Consider the following 26,595-nt stretch of genomic DNA (forward strand, 5'->3'; position numbering starts at 1 on the left):
AGGAGTATAGGACAGTTTGGTTTAGTTCAGTTGAAGTTGAATTCATGCAGTTCCATTCAGGTCGTGTAGTCAGTGCAGTTCAGTTTGTGCAGTACAAAGGCAGTTTTTCCAAGCAGTGCAATTCAGTCAGAAGCTGAGAAAAGCCAATTTGAATCAGTCAGCTTGGAGAGGAGTTTGAGCCAGAACAGCTGAGTTGAGCCAGCCAGCCAGAGTTCAGACAGAACTAGAAAGGGTGAGCTTATTCAGCAGTAATTCTTGAAAGCTAAAAACATTCTAGGCCAAGTTAGCAGACAGAGGCTAGAAGCTGAATCCTTTACGGTCCAGGTTTACAGAACAATAAATTGTACAGAGGTTAGAAGCTTCCAGGCCTAGGCCTAGTGATAGCTAGAACAGACAAAGAAATGCTCCAGCTCAGCCCAAGCCATGTATTCATACAGCTTGTATATGGCTCTCATCTCATCCCCTTACTCTGAAGAAATAAAAACAACATTTACAATGCATTCCACAAAAATGGCACAAATGCCAATGAATTAAATGAAATTAAAAAGAATCCAAAAGAATGATAATAGATATGTTTAAAAAATAAGAGTACATAGTTTCTAGATGAATTTCAAAAGAACACAAACATCTGAATGAAATAAGAAATAAAATATATGAAAATAGAATTCAATAAAGAAACAAAAAACTCAGAATGGATCATGTGGGAGACACAACACAAGAGCTTGAAGAAAAGGTAAGTGATTTGGAACATTCAGAGGAGCAGAGCCCAAAGTGAATGAGCAGAAGGGGTCTTTTGGTTCAGACAGTTGAATCTTCTTGCCTCAGGTCACCCAGTGGAGTGCTGTGGGCTGCTAAGAGCCAGACCCTGTCCTGGGAAAGCTGAGGCAGGCTGACTGGACACCAGAGTCCGTCTGCTTCTGTCTCCTGTGGTCTTCTCAGCACAGTCTAGTCACAGAGGACCACCCCAGGTGAGTCACTGGATTCTTCCTCCTGTGATGAGATAGATAAATAAAAACATTAATGGAACATATAATATCTTTGGGACACCAGGAAAAGACACAATCTATAAATTGTGAGCATAAAAGAAGTCCATAACAACAGCACAGGAATTTTTTTAGCCATATTGTAATGGAAAAATTTGCAAATCTATGGAAAGTACCCATCCAAGTACAGGGGGCATATAAACACAAAATGACAAGACATAAAGAAAAAAAGAAACTCTCCACATCTACTGCACTTAAATAGCTAAATATACAAAACAAAGAGAGATATTTACAGCTTCAGGAGAGAAGCACTATATTATATATAAAGAAGGCCCATCACTTGCCTGCAAATTTCATGATTTCCTTGTTTTTAACTGCTGAGTAGTATTCCATTGTGTAAATGTACAATTGATTTCTGTATCCATTCCTCAATTGAGGGACATCTGGGTTGTTTCCAGGTTCTGGTTATTATGAATAAAGCTGCTACGAACATAGTTGAGCAAATGTCCTTGTTGTGTACTTGAGCATATTTTGGATATATGCCTAGGAATGCTATAGCTGGATCTTGAGGAAGCACTATTCCTAATTGTCTGAGAAAGTGCCATATTGATTTCCAAAGTGGTTGTACAAGTTTACCTTCCCACAAGCAATAGAGGAGAGTTCCCAATTCTCCACAACCTCTCCAGCATGTGTTGTCACTTGAGTTTTTTATCTTAGACATTCTGATGGGTGTAAGGTGAAATCTCAGGGTCATTTTGATTTGCATCTCCCTGATGACTAAGGATGTTGAGCATTTCTTTAAGTATCTCTCTGCCATTCTATATTCTCCTATAGAGAATTCTCTGTTTAGCTCTGTAACCCATTTTTAATTGGAGTGCTTGCTTTGTTGCTTTTTAACTTCTTTATTTCTTTACATATTCTGGATATCAGACCTCTGTCAGATACAGGGTTGGTGAAGATCCTTTCCCAATCTGTAGGCTGTTGTTTTGCTCTGACCACAGTGTCCTTTGCTTTACAGAAGTTTTTCGGTTTCATGGGGTCCCATTTATTGATTGTTGCTCTTAGAGCCTGTGCTCATGTTCTGTTCAGGAAGTTGTCTCCTGTGCCAATGAGTTCTAGGCTCTTCCCCACTTTTTCTTCTAACTGATTTAGTGTGTCTGGTTTTATGTTGAGGTCTTTGATCCTAGGATCTAGAAAATATCATCCTGAGTGAGGTATCCCAGAAGCAGAAAGACACACACAGTATATATTCATTTATCAGTGGATACCTGACCTATAAAAGGATAAACATACTAAAATCTGTACACCTAAAGAAGATACATAAGAAGGAGGACCCAGGGTAAGATGATCAATCTTCACTTAGAAAGACAAATGGGATGGACATTGGAAGTAGGAGAAAATAAGTAACAGGACACAGGGCCCCTGAAAGACTTTACCTAACATTGTATCAAAGCCAATGCTGATACTCATAACCAAACCTTGGGCAGAGTGAAGGGAATATGAAAAAAGGGGGAGTTAGTATGACCTGGAGAAGACAAGAGCTCCACAAGGACTAAATATATCTGGGAACAAGGGTCTTTTCTGAGACTGTTTTTTCCAAGCAAAGACCATTCATGGATATAACCTAGAATATAACATAACTCGGATGTAGCCCATTGCAGCACAGTATCCGAGTGTGTTCCCTAGTAAGGGAACAGGGACTATTTCTAACATGAACTCAATGGCTGCCTCTTTGACCTCCCCCTCCCCCCGCGAGGGAAGAACAGCCTTGCTAGGCCACAGAGGAGAACATTGCAGCCAGTCCTGAAGAGTCCTGATAAACTAGGGTCATATGGAAGGGAGCAGGACCTCCTCCATCAGTGGATTTAGAGAGGGGCCAGGAGGAGATGAGGAAAGGAGCATGGGATTAGGCAGGAATGAGGGAAGGAGCTACAGCTGGGATACAAAGTAAATAAACTGTAACTAATATAAAAAATAAAAATTTAATTAAAAAAGAAGGCTCATCACAGCAAAAGCTGATTTCTCAACAAAATTTTAAATGCCAGAAGGACTTGGAATCATATATTTCAATTTCTAAAACACCACAGTTGCCAACCAAAGGTACTATACCACAGCAAAACCTTGTCATGGTTAAAGAAAAAATCCATAATAAAAGTAAGCTAAAACAATTTATTACTACAAAGGTAGCTCTAGCGATGATGCTGGAAGAAATTCTTTGGTCTGCAGAGAATAAATACAACCAAGAGGCTATATAGGGAAATGATGCTGGAACAGGAATAATGAAATCAGGAATAATGAAACACCAAACACTATAAAACCAACAAAATGACAAGGAGCAACACATACCTTTCAGTAATAATTCTGAACATTCATAGTCTTGATTACCAAGTCAAAAGACAGACTAGCATTTGGATTAATATGTATGTATGTATGTATGTATGTATGTACATCCTCTATTTGCCACCTCAGAGAAACACATTTCACTTTGAAGTGAAGGGATGGGAAAATGAATTCTAAGCAAATGGAACTCAGAAACAAGCAGGTACTGATAATCTAATATCTGAAAAAGCAGATTTTAAAACAAAACTAGTAAAAAGAGATATAAAATATCACTTAATATTGATTAAAGGAAAAATCCATCAAGACGACATTACAATTTTTTGTTGTTGTTTTGTTTTTTGAGACAGGGCTTCTCTGTGTAGCCTTGGTTGTCCTGAACTTGCTTTGTAGACCAGGCTGGCATGAACTCACAAAGATCTGACTCCCCGAGTGCTAGAATTACAAATGTGTTTCACCATGCCCGGCTGACATTGCAATTCTAAACATACATGCACTACATATGGGTATACCAAATTTCATAAATCAAAATTCTATTAGAGATAAAGTCACAAACTGATCCCAACACAGTAATACCGAGTGATTTCAATATTCCACTCTCATCAATAGATAGGTCATCCTGACAAAAATTAAACAGAACATCAGAGTTAAATAATATAATGGATCAAATGAATTTGAGAGACCCCATCAGAATATACATTCTTCTCGGCATCCCATGGAACTTTCTCTCAAGTAGATCACACATAAAGATGTAACACACATTTTAGCAAATATAGGACAATTGAAATAACTTCTTGCATTTTATTTGAACATAATGGAATGAAGTCAGAAATCAATAGCAAGGAAAAAATACACAAACTCATGGAGTTTAAACAATACCTTATTGAATGATGAAAAAAATCAAGAAATTAAAAAATTCCTGGAATATAAAGAAAAATATTTTAAAATGTGTCAAATCATACGTGATATGTGATACAATAAAAACTGTCATAAGAGGAGAATTTTTTTATTTTTTTTACTTTTTTATTTAACTTTTATTAATTACACTTTATTCCTTTTGTATCCCCCCATAAGCCCCTCCCTCCTCCCCTCCCGGTCCCACCCTCTCCCCCTTTCTGCATGCATGCCTCTCCCCAAGTCCACTGATAGGGGAGGTCCTCCTCTCCTTCTTTTTTTTTTTTTCAATGCAGTTTATTCAGGAACCTTGAACAATCATCTGACCCTGGGGAAAGCCAGCCCACAGCTTAAATAGCCTCTGGGTAGCCAACCCCAGCGTGCCACGTGGGCAATGCAGATAGGTCCACATACATGGAAGCAAGCCAGATCCTCAGCCTTAGCCAAATGTGGAATTGTTTGTGACAGAGAGCACTCACCATCGGGAAGGTGGAAGGCGGAAACCAGTCAATCTTTAAGGCATAGCATTCCGCAGCTCTCTACAGTTCCCCCTTTTTGTTTTAGACGCATCAGGCAAGAGTAGAGGTCTGATCTCTGATATTAGAAATAAATTGGGACTAGAGGCGGGACCTGGGGCATCAACCCACATGCAATCAGACATGCTCTTCTCTGGGTAAGAGGAGAATTTTTATACGAGCCTATATTTCTTTAAAATGGTGTGCCTTCAGGCTCTAAGATGAACAATTAATAAATGGGACCTCATGAAACTGAAAAGCTTCTGTAAAGCAAAAGACACTGTCATCAAAAAAAAAAAAATGACAATTTACAGACTGGGAAAAGATCTTCACTAGCCCTACGTCTGACAGAGGGATAATATCTAGAATACGTAAAGAACTGAAAAAGTGAAATACCAACAAACCAAGTAATCCAATAAAAAATTGTGTATTGAGATAAACAGAGAATTCTCATTAGAGGAATATCGAATGGCAGAGATACACTTAAGGAAATGATCAACCTTCTTAGTCATCAGGGAGATGCAAATCAAAATGACCCTAAGGTTTCACCTCACACCCATCAGAACGTCTAATATACAAAGTGATGGAGAGGTTTTGGAGAAAGGAGAACCCTCCTCTATTGCTGGTGGGAATGTAAACTTGAAAAACCACTTTGGAAATCCATATGAAAATTAATATGGCACTTTCTCAGAAAATTAGGAATTCTGCTACCTCAAGATCCAGCTATACCACTCCTAGGCATACACAAAAAAGATGACTCACCATTCAGTAAGTACATTTGCTATGTTTACAGCAGCGTTATTTATAATAGCCAAAATCTGGAAACGACCTAGATGTCCCTCAACGAAGGAATGGATACAGAAAGTGTGGTACATTTACACAATGGAATACTACTCAACAATTAAAAACAAGGAAAACATGAAATTTGCAGGCAGATGGTGGGAACTAGAAAAGATTATCCTGAGTGAGGTAACCCAGAAGCAGAAAGACACATATGGTATATACTCAGTTATAAGTGGATATTAGACATATAATATACATACGGTAAACATACTAAAATCTATAGTCCCAAAGAAGCTAAACAACAAGGACCCTAGAGGAGAGCCTGAAACCTCACCCAGAAGGGCAAACAGGAGAGATATAGGAAATAAGAGAGAGGACCTCTGAAATACTCTATCCACCAGGGTATCATAGGAGATACCGAGACTTGTAGCCAAACTTTGGGCAGAGTGCAGGAAACCTTATGGAAGAAGATGGAGAGAGAAAGACCTGGAGAGTACAGGAACTCCACAAGGAGACCAACAGAGACAAAAAACCTGGGCCAAGGGGTCCTGCAGAGACTGGTACTCCAACTGAGGAACTTGCATGGAGAAGACCTAGACCCCCTGTTCAGAGGAAGCCCATAGGCTTCTCAGTTTTCAAGTGGTTTCCCTAGTAAGGGGATCAGGGCTGTCTCTGACATGAACATCACCTCCTCCTGAGGGTGCAGCCTTGCCAGCCACAGAGGAAGATTATGCAACCAGTCTTGATGAGATCTGATAAGCTAGGATTAGACAGAAGAGGAGGAGGTCCTCCCCTATCAAGGGACTAGGGAAAGGGCATAGGGGGAGAAGAGGAAGGGTGGTTGGAACTGGGAGGAGACAAGAGAGGGGGCTGCATAAGGGATAAAGAGTGAATAAATTATAATAAACAAACAAACAAACAAATAAATAGAAAGTTAAAAACCCAATGACCCAAAAGCTGTAAAAAACAATGTGTCAAAAATGTCCTATTACATTTTATGCAATTTGTTGTATAAAATCTACCAAAATAGGATTTTGGAGAAAACTATAGCAATCCTTAAAACAAAACAGAAAATAAACAACCAAAAAAAAAAATGGTGTGCCTTTGGGCAATGGGAGATAAGAAGGAGCCAAGATCAAATGCAACAGATAAAATAATAAAAAATAACAATGTAAAAATTGTTGAAATAGAGGTGAGAAAAACACAAAAAGTCAAAGAAAAAAAGTTTGTTCTTTGAAAAGATAAACAAGATCAGCAAAACTTTAGCCAAACTAATCAAAAGAAAGTGAAAAGAGCCAAATCAATAAAACCAGGAATAAGAAGGGATATATTACAACAGATACAAACAAAATTCAGAAGATCATAAGGATATACCACAAAAACTTATAATCCACTAAACTGAAAAATCTAAAAGAAATAGATACATTCCTAGTTGCATATAATCTAATGTTGGTAGGTCAAAAACAATTATTGGCCAGTTTCTCTGATGGAGATGCAAACATTTTCCAATTCAAAAATACACCAAGAAGATCATTCACCATGACCATGTTGACTCCATTCCACGGTGACAGGGATATTTCCACATATGCAAATTAGTAAATATAATGTTATAAGCGAGGCTTTTGATATCAAAGCTCATATATAATATATTATGTAAGTGGACTCAAGAAAAAAATCACACAATTATCTAACTACATATAGAAAAGGCCTTCGACAAAGTAAAAAAAAATCATGATAAAAGCTGGGCATGGTGGCTCACACCTTTTATCCCAGCATTTAGAAAGCACAGGTAGGTTCCAGTCCAGCCTGGTCTACAGAGTAAGTTCTAGGACAGCCAGACCTACCTAGCCGGACCCTGTTTCAAAAAAAAAAGATTGATGATAAAATCCCTGAGTAGATTAAAATGCGATAGAGCATATTTCAACCTAATAAAGGTTATATATGAAAGCCTGTAGGCAACATCATGGTATATTAGGAAAAACTCCAAACATTTATACTCATATTAGGAACAAGTCAAGAGTGCTCAGTCTCTCCACTTTTTTTCAGTGTAGTGCTTGAAGTCTTAGAACAGTAAAATACGGACGGAGAATGAAATCAAATTGGGAAGGAAGAAGTAAATATGAGTTTATTTTCAAGTGATATGATTCTATACATTACAGATCCTAAAGATCACACACACACACACACACACACACACACACACACACACACAACCTTGGAGTTAATAAACACTCAGTAAAGTGGCAGAATTCAAAAGTAATACATAGAAACCATTAGCTTTTCTACATGCCAAAAACAAACACACAAATAAAAAAATCATGTAAGCAATCCTATATATGAAGCTAAGCAAGAAGGAGGACCCTGAGTAAGATGATCAATCCCCACTCAGAAAGGCAAACAGGATGGACATTGGAAGAAGGAGAAAACAGGGAACAGGACAACAGCCTACCACAGAGGGCCTCTGAAAGACTCTACCCAGCAGGGTATCAAAGCAGATGCTTAGACTCATAGCCAAACTTTGGGCAGAGTGGAAAGAAGGGGAGATAGAAAGATGCAGAGGGCACAGGAGTTCCACAAGGAGAACAACAGAACCAAAATATCAGGGCCCAAGGGGCTTTTCTGAGACTTGTACTCCAACCAAGGACCATTCATGAATATAACCTAGAACCCTTGCACATATGTAGTCCATGGCAGCTCAGTATCCAAGTGGGTTCCCTAGTAATGGGAACAAGGACTGTCTCTGACATGAACTCAGTGGCTGGCTCTCTGATCACCTCCCCCTGAAGGGGGAGCAGCCTTACCAGGGCACTGAGGAAAAAATGCAGCCAGTCCTGATGAGACCTGATAGACTAGGGTCAGAGGGAAGGGAAGGAGGACCTTCCTTATCAGTGGACTTAGAGAGGGGCATGGGAGGAGATAAGGGAGGAAGGGTGGGATTGGGAAGAAATTAAAGAGGGTGCTATAGCTGGGATACAAAGTGAATACAGTAATTAATAAAAAAGGGGAAAAATCCTATTTATACTAGCCTAAAAATATTTTGGAATAAATCTAACCAAGGAATTGAAAGACCTCTAGAGTGAAAACATTAAAACACTAAAAAACTTAATTAAGGAAGGTAATAGAGGATGGAATAATTCTCATGTCCATGGGTTAGAAAAATAATATTGTAAAATTGGCTATCCTACACAAAGCAATATACAATTCAATGCAATTCCCATCACAATTGGCAATATGGTACTGAAACAGAAACAGATTTGCAAATTAGTGAAGTAGACTAGAGGACCCAGGCTGGCAAGATGGCTAAGGGGGTCAAATCTCTTGTTCCACAAGCCTGGTTATATGAGTTCAGTCCCCAGAAAGCATAGCAGAAGATGACTCCTCCAAGTTGGCTATCAAAATGAAATGGTAAGACCCTATAGTGGTTTGAATGAGAATGCCCTTCCTCGTAGACTCATACACTTGAACACGTATTTGTCATTTGGTAGCACTGTTTGGGAAGGTTTAGATTGTACAGCCTTGCTGATGAAAGTACATAAATGGAGGTGGGCTTTTGTATTCAAAGTCCCATGCCACTTCTAGTTTACCTTATCTAACTCTGCTTGCCATAAAAGATATGGGCTCTCGGCATTCTGTTCCTGCAACCATGCCTTCATTTTGTTGCCATACCTTCCTACCATGATTGGCCCCTATCCTTCTGAAACTGTAAGCCTAAATAGCTCTTCCATGAGTTGTTTGTGGTCGTGGTGCTTTATCACGACAACAGAAAAGTAACGAATACAGACCCTATTGCTGAACTCAGAACGCTGAAGGAGCTTTGCATTTCTGAAAAGCAATTACCCAGGAAGTGTTTCCCAGTGTGAGCACACAGAAGCTGATGTGACTGTGATACAATGGGAAGTAGGTCCACATTCAGGCGGCAGTAGAATTTGGTAGTGTTGCCGATGTCCTGGCTTTGGAACCATGAAAGACGCAAGATAGAGGGATTCCTGAGTCTTGGACCATGGTTCCAGAGAGTCACTGAAGGCCTAGCAATCTGTGGTTGAATAAGAGTACCTACTTGTTAGGAGGCCCTGATAAGCAACTGGATGAAGCTGTGAAGGTGAGGCTTAAACTGTATTGAGGATGTTGGAGGAGCCGGAATGACATGCGTTCCACTGAATACAAGCCACATACACAGTGTGGATTGTGCCTGAGAGGCTTTATGTGCCATAGGCAGCAGAGACTGAGGACAGAGCTACCCTAAGCCGTTTGGAGCTAAGGTGATTCTGTTGAGTCTCAGATGCTGGACATGTAGTTGCAGAATTTGGTGTTTTCCCTTCTAGGTTTTGATTTTGCTTTGGTCAGATCTTTCTTTGCAATTCCTCTGCATTCTTCCCATTTTGAAAAGGATTGTTTACCTGTGTCATTGTATACGCAAAGCATGTAATTCCACAGGGTTACAGTTAGGAGAGTGTCTTGATTCTCAGAAGGGACTTTGGGCTTTGAAACTACTAAAGACGATAGGGACTTTTGAAGTTGGACTGAATGCATTTTGAATCAAGAATGGGCCATGAACCTCTAGAGGCAGGAACTAAAGGTTGTGGCAAATGTGAAAAGTCTTTCATAGTCTCACATTTGAATACTTGGTACCCAGATGAGAACCCTGTTTGGGAAAGTCGTAGAACCTTTAGGAGGTGGAGACTCACTAGAGAAAGTGGTTGCATACTTTGAAATTTTATAGCCCAGTTCAATTCAGTTCATTTCTGCTTTCTGAATGTGACTACAATATGACCAAACCACTTCCTAATTCCTACCATGTCTTTCCTGCCTGATGTCATTTCTTCACCATTATGATGAACTATAAACCAAAATAAACCCCTCTATTCCTTAAGTTTCTTTTGTTAGGGCATACTATGAAAACAAGAAAATAACTAAGACAGTAACAAACCACTTTCTAAATAAATTTGAGGCCCATTCTACAATAGGAAACTCACATCTGGTATGTCAAAAGTCCCTCGTTGACATGTCAGAGTTCCTGCTGATTGGACGTAATGTGCCTTGTCAGCTTGCTTTCTAAATGATTACATTATGCGGATATATTAGTGTAGCTGTCTACTTTGGTTAGAGAAACTTCTTTCTATTGCAGCCAGCCGCAGCAACTGCATGTAACTGGTCAAAGTGATGAGAATGAATAACTGTTTAATGTGCAGCCAAAAACGGGACATCTCTGTCACCCTTCCAAGGTTCAGGAACATCACAGAAGAGAAGATGGTAGAAATGGAAGAGCTGGAGGAAGGAGTGGAGGGTTATGAAACACTGTCTTCTGGGCTCGACACAGCCATTGCCCTCTTGAATTCACAGCAGCTGTGATTAGCTCGTGAGGACTTGCACCTGCTTAATCTGCCCCATCAATACTTCACCATGAATAGGGGAGGTGAGGTCCCATCCCTCACAAAGGCAGTTAGTGGCTGGCACCTATTTACCTGTAATCAAGCCTAGTGAAACCTATGGGATCATACAAAAAAAAAGTTAAAAGGGAGCTAGTTGGAAAGAAGAGAATCTGTGTGAGTGAGAAAGGGATAAACAGTGTAATTAGGGTGGTAAACATGGTAAGATACACTCATACATGTGTAAAAATATCATACTAGACCCCATCACTATGCATAAGTAACATAATAGGTAACAACTGAGAGTGTAATTAGCATGGTAAACATGGTAAGATAAGCTTATACATGTATAAAAATATCATACTAGACCCCATCACTATGCATAACTAACATAATAGATAACAAAACAAACATGGATATTTTATAGTTAAAGTCTGTGGAAAGGTTTATTCTTTTAAATGACATGATGTCACAAAATGTAATAGCAATGACTACATATAATATAGTATATAATATATGACTACATAAAATCATAAAACAGCATAAAATATAATGATAATATAAAATAGAATAAACAAGATTAAGATATAATGCTAGAGACTGAAAGATTACTCTTGCTAATTCATTAAAAAATGGTAAAAGCTGCTGTATTAGTCAGGTTACATTAAGCTCTACAGATATAAAAGTTTTTTGTTTTTTTTTTATAGCTTACCTCTAACATTTATTTCTTGTTCAAATCACATATTTTTGTCAGATCAGCTCTGGCTCTGTTGTCACCTTCACTCCAAAATCCAAGCTGAAAAAACATCTGATAGCTAAGATGTTACTGAATTTGTGTCGGAGGAAAGCTGACTTACACAAACATTAAGCATTTCTCTTAAGAACAGTAAGTCACTTCCCCTTGCTTTCTATTGGCCATTATAATTACAAGCCAATCCTGAAGTCTATGGGATAGAAGTACAAACCTATTCAAGTTAGGAGGTCCCATGGGGTAAAACAGTAAACATTTTGTGTACTAATCTATATATGGTGGACAAAGGGCTGTATTCCCTAGCAGTCTTACACCTTGAGCAGCATAGACTAGAATAAGACTCTATTTACTGAAGGAGAACTCACTAGTAAGCACAGAGCTTTGTAATGGCGCCCAGGCTACTGAAAGCTAGCATTGGTAAGATCCACGGCCACCACCGTCAGGCTGGAGGAGCCCTGGTATCAGGTATGACAACAAATAATCCTAGTGAGTTGAGTGAGCTTCTATTCCAGATCATCTGACCTGTGGCAGGTTACAGCAGGCTTAGACCACGAGTCTACTACAGCAGTAGACAGTGCAAGTCAACATTGACGGTCTCAGCAGGCTAGAGCTCAGTGGGAGATTGCAGGGTCTATGATCACAGGTCTGACATAGCAGGCTGGAGCTGGTCCCTCCATGATCCTGTCAAAACTTATTCTCATCACAGTGCTTGAGATGCTCTGTGATGGTGAATGACACATTGCAACCTACCCAGATGGCAGGAAATTGGTTATCAGGATGGATTACCTCTAAAGTGCTCCTGGAATTCATGGCTATCAATGGTAGATGTAGGAGAAAGCTGAGCTTGGGTTACCCTCTAGTGCCAAAACAATAAGAACCTACCACAACAGACAGACAGGAAACCTGGATTAATGGTATAATCTAATGCTGAAATTTCGGAAATATGTAAGAAACTAAGAAGCCTGTTAGAATTTAAGAGAAGGCAACCACATACAGTCAGATGGTAAAACAAAACCCTTCTGTGTGCAGATGACGCTGAACACCAACAAGTAACAAAGATTTTCAGGGAGTCAGGTATAGTAGCATACATTTTTTTAAGATATTTTTTTATTTTCAAATTATTTTATACATTCACTGGTAACCCAGCTGTAGCCCTCTCCCTCTTTCCCTCCCATCCTCTCCTCCCTCCCTTATCCCCTCCCTGCCCCCTTCCCAGTCCACTGAGAGGGGGTGTCCTCTCCTTTCGTCTGGCCCTAGCTTATCAGGTATATTCAGGATGGTTGTACTGTCCTTATCTGTGGCCTAGCAAGGCTGCTCCTCCCTCAGAGGGGAGGGGAAGCTCATGAGTTCATGTCAGAAACAGTTCCTGTCCCCCTTACTAGGGAACTCACTTGGATACTGAGCTACCATGGGCTATGTCTGAGGAGGGGTTGTAGTTTATATCCATGCATGGTCCTTGGTTGGACAAACAGTCTCATAGAAGACCCCTGAGTGGCATACATTTTTTATTCTCAGTACTCAAGAGGCTGAGGCAGGAGGATCACAAATTCTAGGCCAGCCTGAACTGCAAAATGTATCTACTTTTCTTCTAACCCTGAGTCAGAAGAAAAGTAGAAGGAAAAGGAGGAAGAGGAAGCAGAAAACTTTCAGGAAACAAGGTTTTCACTTGTCAAAATAAGACAGGAGAAAATGAGAAGTTAGTAAGCAGAATGATTGAATTCTGGGAATTTAAAAGAAAATGAGTTTCAAGAAAACATGAAAATAATTTACTACTTTGACAGAGAATCTTAACACAAAATGGAAATAATCATCACAGAATTACTTTATCTGAAAAATTAACTTAATGACATTTAGAATGCTATAGGAAGAATCAGTAGCCAAATAGATTTTAAAAATAATGTAGAATTAGTGATTTTGAAGGCAGGCTGTACGAAAAACAGCAGAAAAGTGTGGTGATTAATTTTTACAAGCTTGTGAAAAATTGAACACAGTATTTAGAAGAACAATTATCCATGTGTAATGAATATTTTTGAGTGGCAACTTAACAGAATGAAGAATCAACAAGGAGACATGTCTCTGGTTTCATTTGTGAGAGCATTTCCAGACAGAACTGAGAGAAGACTGCCCCTAAAGGTAGACAGCCCCTTCACTCAGATGGCCAAGTTATAAAGAAGTCTGAGGGAGAAAGCAGTGGTGGTTGATGATCAGTGTATCTATCCCTCCTCTGCCTCCTTCCTCCCAGTCCCTCTTTCTTTCCTTCTATCCCCATGCTACTGCTAATGTCACCTTGCACTGATAGCAGCTTCTTCAGCCTTTCAAAGTGCTCTGCAGACCAGCAGCTCCTTGTTAACCCTTGAGGTCTTCAGCAACAGATAGAAACTGCTAGAAGTAGCCAATGTCTGATTTGACTTAAGGCCCACTCCATGAGAAGGAACCCATATTTGACATTGCTTGGGCAACAAAGAACCAGACACCAGATAGTTCAGAAACCTAAGGTAAAGCTTACTAAAAAAAAAAATCAATAAAATAATTCCTAATGATATTCTGCTATAGATATCAGTCATCATCAGAGTCTTCCTCCAGTGAGACTAGATGCAGAGACCCACAGGCAGACATTTTGTAGAGACAGCTTCTAAATGGGAGGTCTCTGTCAAATCCTTCCCCTCAGAGCTCAGGGAACCTGTAGAAGAGGAGGTGGAAAGAGTGTAAGAACCAAAGGGGATGAGGAACACGAGGAGAACAAAGCCCTCTGAATCAACTAAGCAAGGTGCATACAAGCACACAGAGAATGAAGCAGCAAGCACAGGGCCTGCACAGGTCCGCACAAAATCCTCTGCTTATATATTACAGCTATTAACTTAGTATTTTTTCTTGGATTCATGACTGTGAGAAGAGGTGGCTCTCTGGCTCTCATGCTTGCTCTTGGAACTCTTATTTTCTCCTGTTGGTTCGCTGTGTCCAACTTTGATATGATAGTTTTTGCTTCATCCTATTATATTTTATTGTGTCATGTTTGGTTGTTATGTCTGTTCTTTTCTAATGTGAGACAGAAAGGAAATTGATCTGGAGGGGAAGGGAAGGAAAAAACAAAAGAAGGGAGGAGAGGGAAGGGGTTAAGTGGAAGGAATAGAGGAAAGAATAGAGGAAGTACAATCAGGATATATTGTATGAGAAAAGAATATATTTTTAATGAAAGGAAAAATTTAAAGAAGAAAAAATAATAAAAGTTTGAAAAATACTCAAAGCCAAAAGAGAAAAGAAACAACACATAATGATGTCCAATCCATGCATGCAACAGCATATTTTTCAGTAGAAAGTGCCATAACATTTATACAGTACTGAAGGAAAAAAAAAACAGTGGAACCATTAAAAAGAAAGAAAAAAATGAAGCCATGACAAAGACATTTCCAGGCAAACAAAAGCTGAGAGAATAAATCTCCACCATACTTGTTCTACAAGAAATGCTAAAGAAAGTTCTTCAAACTGAACCCATGCCTGGTGTGGTGGCATCAGTATTCCCAGTGCTGTGGAGGTAGAGAGGATCAAGACTTCATGATCAGTCTCTGCCACATAGTAAGTTGAAAGGTCAGCCTGGATTATATGTGACCTGACTCAACAAACAAACAAACAATCAAACAAACAACAACAAAGCATCAACAACAAAAAATGGGATGCAACATTAAAGAATCAGAAAATAAAATGGAGATAAGAATCTTAAATTATGCAGCATCATCCAGTGTGCTGTAAGGTTGTATATCGTGGTATGTAAAGAATAATAATTCAAACCAATTCAAGCAGAAGAGCTGTCCCGATTTCTCTGCTGCAGCAACCGGGAGAGCAGGCCTTGCCCCTCACTTGGGCAGCACAGTAGAGTTGGCCTTGGATGTGGGTTATGCCAGTGAGATGGCCCCAAGGGTGTGAGTGTGGAAGAGCCTGCTCTTCCTCTTGTCTGCTGGGCAATGGCATAGATGAGGGAGAAGCATACTCCTCCCCTCTCTTATCCATTGCCATCTATGACAGGCCAAAGATCTGGCCCCAGAGGCATCATGATATTGGGAGAACTGGCCATGTCCCTCACTGGCTGCGACACTCAGGAGAACAAGCCCTTTGTCTCACCTGGGCAGCAGGGTAGAGCTGGCCATGGCAGCCTGGTGAGCAAGCCTCAGGGGCATAAGAACTGGAGAGTTGGGACTGACCACCTCAGATATTTCTCAGGCCCAAATTTGGGGCTTTGAATTGGTCCACCTCAACATCTACCCCATCTATGAAGTGCTGGAGTGTGTGAGGGGGCCAGTTCTACAGATTCAAAGCAACAGGATCTCCATGACACAGGGCGACCAGAGGATATCTGAAAGGAGTTTGGGTGAGGTTTCAGTATTGATATTGTAGCAAAAGCCAGAGGCCTCATGCCAGACCAACAAATCATTGCAATGAACATTTGCAAGTAAAGATGTGTGGGAAACGCTGTGACACAGTAATGACATATATTTTTTGTTGTTGTTGTGGGGAGGTTGCAAAGGTGGAAGATGGGTAGAAGGGGAGGAGGACATGAGTGGGGTTGGAGTGCATTATGTGAAATTCACAAAGAACCCATAAAAAGTAAAATAAAAATAAATAGATTAAGATATTAAGCAATAAGCAATACAAAAAAAATATTTGTTTTCATTCTTTTTATATTTCATTCCTATATTATATGTTATTCATATCACAGTTTTTCTTTTGAAAAACAAATCATTTGACACATTAGATCACCATTGGCGTGAGATTATAAACTTTGTTTGGTTTGTTTCATGTTCATGCAAAGGAAAGCTGTAATCAAAACAACTTGGGTTTTTTTTTTTAATTCTTCATGATGAAGATTTTTCTAAAGTGTCTGTCCACTGTTACTTTTCTATAAAATAAGCAATAATTTCTTAGTACAGAAAAATCAATGAGTACATTATCTACAGAAAACAGAAATGCTACAAAATTAGCTCTATCTTCATTTAGGCATAAAACAAATTCTTTCCATATTGCTTATTGCTTGTACCATTCAGGGCTAAACACGTCACAATTCTTCATTCTTTGCATCTTTAACAGTTGTAATTATCTGTATCAATTGGCATCTACCGAATAAACAAGCTTCTCTGGTGAGAGTAGAGATACAAAGGTAGATTTGAGTAAAACACAACACAGGAATATGTGAATATTAAAGACTTATCTTTCAAAAAGAGGACATGACGCTAAGATGAACAGGGTTGGAGACACCAAGAAGAGCTAGAAGGAGGTAGGGGTGAATGGATATGATCAAATAGCATTGTATCAATATATGAACTTTCAGAAAATTAAAAAAAATGTTATTTAAAAAGAAATTTTAAACCTGGTACCATAATACAACAACAGTTATTGCTCACACAGCAGGGGATAACATGCTTCATATCATAGTGCTGTTTGAAGAGGTGAGTTACATGCATTACAAGTCACTAGGTTTTTGGTATACTTGATTATTACACAAGGAACAGCACTTTGTATTACCAACAAATGAACTTATAGTAATAATGATTGTGAAAAAAGTTTCCTTTTAGACAGTTTAATTTCTGTCTTGAATTTTGGTGATTAAAAGAATGGTGTCAAGGCACTCAAGAAAAGGCTCCATTGGCAACATACTAATGTACGTGATGGTTTGAATTTAAGCAAGAATCAGTCCTCCATTTTCAGTGCCTGGTCCAAAAAGCAAGTAAACAAACAAACAAAAAACAAAAAATTAAAAAAAAAACAAACAACCTACCAGATTTTCATTAATTTTCTATATATCACATCGACAAAGAATTCCTTGTTACTGCTTAACTTCTCTTTAATTCTAGCACCTAATAAACTTTGTCAAAATCTGCTTTATTTAAAAGTATAACCAACTATATTTGAAATAGTTCTTTTATGAAAATAAAAGCGTATTACTTAATTTACATCAGGGACACATCACCAAGACATAGACTAGGACTTTCCTTGATCTTTCCTCCCATAGCAACATCAATTCAAATATCAATTCAAACAGGAAAATATTTTCATCAGATGTAAGGACAAGTGAAAAGAATATAGCATGTAAATCAGAAATGAGGAAGGAAGGGAGGACAATTTCACATTATGTGCATTCCTGCCACTCAGTCCTAGACTTCATATCCTGGAGACATAACTTCTAAGTGAGGGAGAGAAAGGAAGATAAGCACTGGACATTATCTCAAACTCTAGATCAAAATTGATGTGATACCTCACATAAGACAAATACTGGTAGATTGATTTTTTAAAAAATAATTATTTATTTAAAATTATAATTCTGACAGGTAGCAAAAAGTCTCAAGGGAAATATTCTTCTCTTAGACGTTGTCAGTTGATCAATTTTTGGCTGATAAAAGTTTTTTTTTTTTAAACTTTTTCTGTGAAACTTCTTGAAAACTATCACATTGGAAGTTTTCTTTAGCTTTCCATTTTAACCATGGGAGACACTACACACACATTTGCAAGACCATCATAGCTATATTTGGTCTTTAATGCTGTGTCTATTATCTGTATACCAGAGATCCTTCTCAGGCCTAACTGCAAGCACATTAGTGTCAGGGTAAATGAAACAGATGAACCTGGTATCAGCTTATCAAGGTAACTTCTAGAGTGTCCACACCAACGGACAGAAGTTGTATCTTGCATTTTCACAAACAGTTTCATCATCCTATCAGTGCAATTTGTTATCTTGCAGGTAATCTGAAAAGGTTCTTCTAAGCTTACAGTATCTGGAATTTTCTGCAAAGACAGCTTCAGGGCGCCACAACTTTGAGCTTCTCTTTCAAGCGGCATGGTGTATAGCTTTGACTTCTCACCAAGTTCCTTTTTCCACTCAATTTTTAACTTGCCCATTTCCATAAAGCCAGTAAGGGGTCTTGCTTTATATAAATATTCCTTCTTGATCCACAGGTGGAATAAGTAGTGACGTCCTTCTGTTGCCTGCAAATATGTTCTGGTTCCAAATGTACACTCATTTTCTCCACCCAGGTTGAGGGTATTCAATGCTTCTTCGATGTACATTTCAGGCAGGTCCAAGGAAACCTTTTTTATAAAAATAGTTGAAGATGAAATGTTCTGGATCTGGATTTCAAGAAATAAGTCATCTTTGTCTGAGTTGTAAAACTTGGTTTTGACATGCAGTGATTTGGAAGAAGAAAAACAGAGTTTCCTTAAAAACATCTTTGAGCACTGAGTTCAAAACAGACACTGAACTCAGGGGAACAATTCTCCCAGAGTCCATTATTTTGTCATGAATGACATCATCAATACAATGTTCTACCACTGTTGCCGTGAAACTAAACATGTAAGGGCTGAGTTCTTGTATAAAAACCAGTGTTGTCAGTATTACCTTGTTATGATTTGATTGTTACCACTGAAAATCCTCATGTAACCATAATTTTCCCTGTTTCTCAACAATATAGCTATGAGGATTTACAGTGATGTCAATCTACACTTCAAATATTTATATTTCTGGTACAGGGCTACTTTATATGAGATAGAGAAATTAACAGGAAATTCAGTACCACATGTGTCCTGAAAATTGGTGAAAGCAATTATGCTTAATAGATAACATAACAGTGCTGGAGAGATGGCTCAGTCGTTAAGAATAGACATCACCTTGAGTATCAGAAAAAAGCAAAAACAAACAAACAAACAAACAAACAAACAAACTCCAGTCTGTATAGATTCTTCTTTAGTTCACTACAACTGTACCTTATTAAAATGTATCCAATATTTGTTTTAACTAGGCATTTCAGAAACAAGATAGAGAGCTTGATTCAGCAGCACATATACTAAAATTGGAACAATACAGAGAAGATTAGCATAGCACATATGAAAGGATGACATGCAAATTTGTGAAGTGTTCCATATTTTTAAAAGGAAAAATACAACTCAAGGAAACTAACTACTTTCAGGAAAACTCAGGAAATAAATAACCTTACTACAGCAAAAGTAAAAGTAACCAAGCACACAAACACACTACCACAACCAAGATCAAAATCAAAGGCTATAAAAGGCAATGGTCATTAATCTCTCTCAATATCAATGGACTCAATTCTCCAATGAAAAAACAAAGACTAACAGAATGGATGTGTGAACAAGACCCAACAATCTGTTGCTACAAGAAACACATCGAAGTCACAAAGATAGACATCATCTGAGAGTAAAGGGCTGGAAGACGGTTTTCCAAGCAAATGGATCCAAGAAGCAAGCAGGAGTAGCCATTCTAATATCTAATAGACTTTCAACAAAATTTAATCAAAAGAGATGGGGAAGGACAGTCCATACTCATCAAAGGAAAATTCAACCAAGGAGACATCACTATTCTGAACATCTATGACCCAAATACAAGGACACCCACATTTGTAAAAGAAACACTGATAAAACTTAAAACACACAGATCCCCATGCATTAATAGTGGGAGACTTCAACACCCCACTCTCAACAAAGGACAGGTCAACAAAACAGAAATTAAACAAAGAAACAATGGCTCTAACAGAGGTCATGAATCAAATGGACCTAACCGACATCTACAGAACCTTTCACCCAAATATAAAAGAATTTATCTTCTTCTCAGCACCTCATGGAATCTTCTCCAAAATATAGCATATAGTTGGTCACAAAGCAAGCCTCAACAGATACAAGCAGATTGAAATAATCCCTTGTATCCTATCTGAGCCCCATGGAAAAAGCAGGACCTCACAAACAAGAGAAATAACAATAAGCCTACACACACATGGAAACTGAACAACTTGTTACTAAATGACCCAACAAGGAAAGAGAATTTCAGACCAATCTCCCTTATGAACATTGATGCAAAAATACTCAACAGAATACTCACAAACAGGGTTGGAGAGATGGCTCAGAGGTTAAGAGTCTTGGCTCCTCTTCCAGAGGTCATGAGTCCAATTCCCAGCAACTACGTGGTGCCTAACAACCATCTATAATGCGATCTGGTGCCTTCTTATGGCATGAGGTGTACATGCAGACAGAACATTGTATACATAATAAATAAATAAATTTAAAAAAATACTCGCAAACTGAGTACAAGAACACATCAAAAATAGGACTATTTCTAACAGGAACTCAATGACTGGCTCTTTGGCCTCCCCACCCCCCAAGGGAGAAGCAGTCCTGTAAGGCCACAGAGGAGGGCTTTGCAGCCAGTCCTGAAGATACCTGATAAAACAGGATCAGATGAATGGGGAGGAGGTCCCCCCCATCAGTGGACTTGGAAAGGGGCACGGTGGAGATGAGGGAGGGAGGGAGGGAGGGACTGGGAGGGAATGAGGGATCGGGACATGGCTGGGATACAGAGTTAATAAAATGTAACTGATATAAAAAAAATATCATCCACTATGACCAAGTAGGATTCATCCAAGGTATGCAGGGGTGCTTTAATATACGGAAATCCATCAATGTAATCCACCATATAAACAAACTGAAAGAAAAAAACCCACATGATAATTTCCTGAAATTTTCCTGAAAAATCATTTGACAAAATCCAACACCCATTTATGTTTAAAGTCTTGGAGAGATCAGGGATACAAGGTACTTACCTAAACATAGTAAAGGCAATCTACAGCAAGCCTATAGCCAACATCAAACTAAATGGAGAGAGACTTAAAGCAATCCCACTGAAATCAGGGGATTTCAAGGCAAGGCTATCTACTCTCTCCATCATATCTCTTCAACATAGTTCTTGAAGTCTTTGCTAGAACAGAAAGAGATCAAGGGGATACAAATTGGATAGGAAGAAGCAAAAGTATCACTATTTGCAGATGATATGATTGTATACATGAGTGAACCCAACAATCTTACCAGGGAACACTTACAGCTGATGAACACCTTCAGCACAGTGGCTGGATACAATATTAACTCAAAACAATTAGTAGCCCTCCTGTATACAAAATACAAATGGGCTGAGAAAGAAATTAGGGAAACTATACCCTTCACAATAGCCACAAAGGATATAAAATACATTGGTGTGACCCTAAACAAGCAAGTCAAAGACGTATATGAAAAAAAATTCAAGGCTCTGAAGAAAGAAGTAGAAAAAGATATCAGAAGATGGAAAGATCTCCGATGCTCATGGCTTGGAAGGAGTGACATAGTAAAAATAGCCATCTTACTAATAGCAATCTACAGATTCAATGTAATTCCCATCAAATTACCAACACAAACTTTTACAAAACTTGAAAGAAAAATTCTCAACTTCATATGGAATAACAAGAAACCCAGAATCACTAAAACAATCCTCTACTATAAAAGGTCTTCTGGAGGTATCTCCATCCCTGATCTCAAGCTGTAGCATAGAGCCATAGTAATAAAAACTGCACGGTACTGACATAGAAATGGAATGGTATATCAAATGGAATTGGATAGAAGACCCAGAAAAAAACCCACACACATATGGACACCTGATTTTTTTTACAGATGCCAAAACCACACAATGGAAAATAGCTAGCATCTTCAACAAATGGTGCTGGTCTAACTGGATATCTACATGTAGAAAAATGCAAATAGATCCATATTTATCACCCTGCACAAAAATAAAGTCCAAGTGGACCAAAGACCTCAATATAGAACCAAACAAAATAAACCTGTTAAGAGAAAAAGCGGGGAAGAGCCTTGAACTCATTGGCACAGAAGACAACTTCCTGAACCGAACACCGACAGCACAGGCTCCAACAATCATTAAATGGGACCTCATGAAATTGAAAATCTTCTGTAAAGCAAAGGACACTGTTGTCAGAATAATTGAGAGCCTACAGGTTGGGAAAGGATCTTCACTAACCCTATATCTGACTGAGGGCTAATATCAAGAATATATAAAGAACTCAAGAAGTTAAAGAGCCACAAATCAAATAATCCAATAAAAAGGGGGTATAGAATTAAACAGACAGTTATAAATAGAGGAATATCAAATGGCAGAGAAATACTTAAAGAAATGCTCAACATTCTTAGTCATCAGGGAAATGCAAATCAAAATGATCCTGAGATTTCACCTTACACCTATCAGAATGGCTAAGATCAAAATCTCAGTGAAAATACATGCTGGAGAAGATGTGGAGAAAGGGTAACCCTCCTCCATTGCTGGTAGGAATGAAAACTTGTACAATCACTTTGGAAATCAATCTGGCACTTTCTCAGAAAATTAGCAATAGTGCTACCTCAAGATCCAGCTATGCCACTCCTGAGCATATATCCAAAAGATGCTCAAATATAAAACATGGACATTTGCTCAACCATGTTTGTAGCAACTTTATTTGTAATAGCCAGAAGCTGGAAACAACCCTGATGTCCCTCAGTTGAGGAATAGATACAGAAATTGTGGTATATTTACACAGTGGAATACTATTCGGCAATTAAAAACAAGAAAATCTTGAAATTTGCAGGCAAATGGTGTGATCTAGAAAAGATCATCCTGAGTGAGGTAATCCAGAAGCAGAAAGACACACATGGTATATACTCATTTATAAGTGGAAATTAGGCATATAATATAGGATAATCATACTAAAATCTATACACCTAAAGAAGCTAATCAAGAAGAAGGCCCTGGGTAAGATGATCAATTATCATTCAGAAAAGCAAACGGGATGGACATTGGAAGAGGGAGAAAACAGGGAACAGGAGAGAAGCCTATCACAGAGGACCTCTGAAAGACTCTACCCTGCAGGGAATCAAAGCAGATACTGAGACTCACAGCCAAAATTTGGGCAGATTGCAGGGAATGTTATGAAATAAGGGGGAGATTGAAAGACTTAGAGGGGATAGGAGCTCCACAAGGAGAGAAAAAAAATATCTGGGCACAAGGATCTTTTCTGAGACTGGTGCTCTAACCAAGGTCCATTCATAGAGATAATTTAGAAGCCTTGCATATATATAGCCCATGGCAGCGCAGTTTCCTAGTGGGTTTCCTAATAATGGGAACAATGACTGTCTCTGACATGAACTCAGTGGCTTGCCCTTTGATCACCTCTCCCTGAGGGGGCTGTAGCCTTACCAGGCCACAGAGGAAATGCAGCCAGTCCTGATGAGACCTGATAGACTAGGATCAGATGAAAGTGGAGGAGGACCTCCCCTATCAGTGGACTCAGGGAGGAACATGGGTGGAAAAGTGGGAGGGAGGTTGGCATTGGGAGGGGATGAGCTACAGTTGGGATACAATGTGAATAAACTGTAATTAGTAAAAAATAAATAAATTTTTAAAAAGAAAGGAGATAGTGACAAATGTCTTGGAAACAAAAGTTACTTTCAATTCCCAAGTGAAAATGATATAGTATGCTTCAAAGGGCATGCCAGTGTTGATCCAGTAATAGAGAAGAAATGTGGCATAAGTCTTTCTTATGTTTTCCATGAGGAAAGGTAAGCAGGGCATAGTAAGTGAGCTGGAACTGAATACTACGTATAATGTCACCAGACTCAGATTCTTAGGACGTGTCCACAGCTGTCATCAGAAGAAGAAGAAAGCAGGAAACAAGTCAGGAGCCTGACACAGAGGACCTCTGAAAGGCTCTTCCCTGCAGACTATCAAAGTAGATGCTGAGACTTATGGGCAACCTTTGGGCAGAGCGCAGGGAATCTTATGAAAGAAGTGGGAAACAGTAAGTAAGAGGACAGGGACTCCACAAGGAGAGCAACAGAACCAAAAAAAATCTGAACACAGGGATCTTTCCTGAGACTGATACTCCAACCAAGTACCATGCATGAAGATAACCTAAGACCCCTGCACAGATGTAGCCCATGGCAGTTCAGTATCCAAGTGGGTTCCATAGTAATAGGAACAGGGACTGCTTCTGACATGAACTGATTGGCCTGTTCTTTAATTACCTCCCCCTGAGGGAGGAGTAGCATTACCAGACCACAGAGGAAGACAATGCAGCCACTCCTGATGAGACCTAATTGACTAGGGTCAGAAGGAAGGAAAAGAAGACCTCCCCTATCAGTGGACTTGGGGAGGGACATGCGTGCAGAGGGTGGAGGAAGGGAGGGATTGGGATGGGAGGAGGGAGGGAACCACAGGGGGATACAAATTGAATAAAGTGTAATTAATAAAGAATTTAAAAATAAAAAAAGAAAAGAAAATCTAAGATAAACCCCCCATGTGATACCCTAAGAGAAAACAGGAAAAAATGTAATTCTGGTATGCATATAAACAACTCATTAAATAAACAACATTAAATGTGTGTGTGTGTGTGTGGTGTGTAACAATAATTATGAAATAGTAGAAGGCTATAAGAGGAGTTGGAGGTAGCGAGGGCGAGGTGGAAATGATCTAAATACAGTAGTCATATTTGCAATTCTCAAGAGCAATAGGACAACTAAAGGAGATCAAGGGGATATAGACTGGAAAAGAAGAAGTCAAAGTATTGCTATTCACAGATTATATGATAATAAACATAAGTGACCTGAAAAACTCTACCATGGAATTCCTACAGCTGATAAACACCTTCAGCAAAGAGGCTGGATACAAGATTAACTGTAAAAAAATCAATAGCCCTCTTATATACAAAGAACAAATAGGCTGAAAAAGAAATCTTGTGGAAGATGGGGAGGAAGGATTGTAGGAGCCAGAGGTGTCAAGGACACTCCAAGAAAACCTACAGAATCAAGTAACATAGGTTCAAAGGGGCTCACAGAGACACAACTTACAATCAAGGAGCCTGCATGAGAATGACCTGGGTCCTCTGTATATATGCTCTAGTTGCATAGCTTGCTCTTCTTATGGGACTCCTAACAGTGGGAGTGAGGGTTTCTCTAACTCTGCTGACTGCTTTGAGGATCCTTTTCCTCCTACTGGGTTGTCTCATCCAGCCTTAATATGACGGGAGGTGACTGTTCTTATTGTATCTTGTTTGGTTGATATCTCTGGGAGGCCTGCTCTTTTTTTTTTTTTTTAAGGGAAATGAAAGAGGAGTGGATCTGGGGGAGAGAAGAGGTATAAGGGAGAAACTGCGAGAAGAGGAGAAAGGAGAAACTGGTTGGGATATAATAAATGAGAGAATAAATAAAAAGGAAAAAAGATAAATGGCAAAAATTAATTTAAAAAGACGGAAGTCAATGACTACTAGAAATGCATTGTTGAAATGCTATAGACTATAAAGCAGATTAAAGAGATAAGGAAAACACTAAGTAGACAAGTACACTATAATTTAACAGTGACAATGGAGCCAGAATGGTTCATAAATAACCTGGAAAGAGGAGTGGATAAAAATTGTTCTTCTTGGTTTCGATACAAATACACATACATAAAAATAAATGAAAATGTAATAAAATGTAAACATCAATAAAAATAATAAACACACACATACATTAACATAGTAACAGTTATGGCATGTGTCCTGTGTACTTTATCGACTGTCATCTATAAAATTCATGCTTGGAAACTATGCCATCAGATTATAAAAGTCACAAAAATCTTATAATGCTGAAAATTTTTTATTTAGATGCATTCAAATAGCTATCCTGGGCCACATGTGGCCTATGTGCTGTACTAGAATACCTTAGCATGCATATACATATACATGCATATACAATAAAATTTTATATTATAGAAGTCTTGTCATATGGAGAGAAATGAATATGATTGAAATTAATTGTGTTTTTTGTTTTGTTTTGTTTTGTTTTTTTATCACAGGTTTTGTCAGTGAGTTGCTGATCCACTCGTTCTACTAGTCCTGCCTGGCTGGGAGATTGTCACTTCAGTCTTCATGTCCCCCCATGTTAAGAGTCTCAGCTAGAATCACACCCATATCTACCCAGGAGCCCACCCTGTAGCAGGCCTCCAGCTTGACCAAGAGATGTCCCTCCACAGGTTCCCTTCTTGTTCTCGGCCCTTTCACTTCCCAGTCCCATTCTCCCCACGTTTGATCTTGTTTCCCTCCATTCCATCTCCTGCCCAGTTCCCTACCCTGCCTATAAGAACTGTA

At 38.9% G+C, this 26,595-nt stretch overlaps 1 long non-coding RNA gene and 1 other non-coding gene across 7 annotated transcripts in view; both read left to right on the forward strand.

The window, feature by feature from the left end:
* The window catches only part of LOC132650065 (uncharacterized), a 227,937-nt gene that overhangs the window by 198,779 nt on the left and 2,563 nt on the right, over positions 1-26,595 (forward strand). For all 6 annotated transcript variants that reach the window (XR_009588418.1, XR_009588423.1, XR_009588421.1 and 3 more), the window contains one exon: positions 26,304-26,480. This is a non-coding gene — a long non-coding RNA (uncharacterized LOC132650065). The remainder of the gene's footprint in view (positions 1-26,303; positions 26,481-26,595) is intronic.
* On the forward strand, positions 19,432-19,538 carry LOC132650158 (U6 spliceosomal RNA). Its single transcript, XR_009588553.1, has one exon. It is a non-coding gene; the product is annotated as a U6 spliceosomal RNA (small nuclear RNA).

The sequence above is a fragment of the Meriones unguiculatus genome, chromosome X (assembly GCF_030254825.1).
Source record: "Meriones unguiculatus strain TT.TT164.6M chromosome X, Bangor_MerUng_6.1, whole genome shotgun sequence".
Lineage (NCBI taxonomy): Eukaryota > Metazoa > Chordata > Mammalia > Rodentia > Muridae > Meriones > Meriones unguiculatus.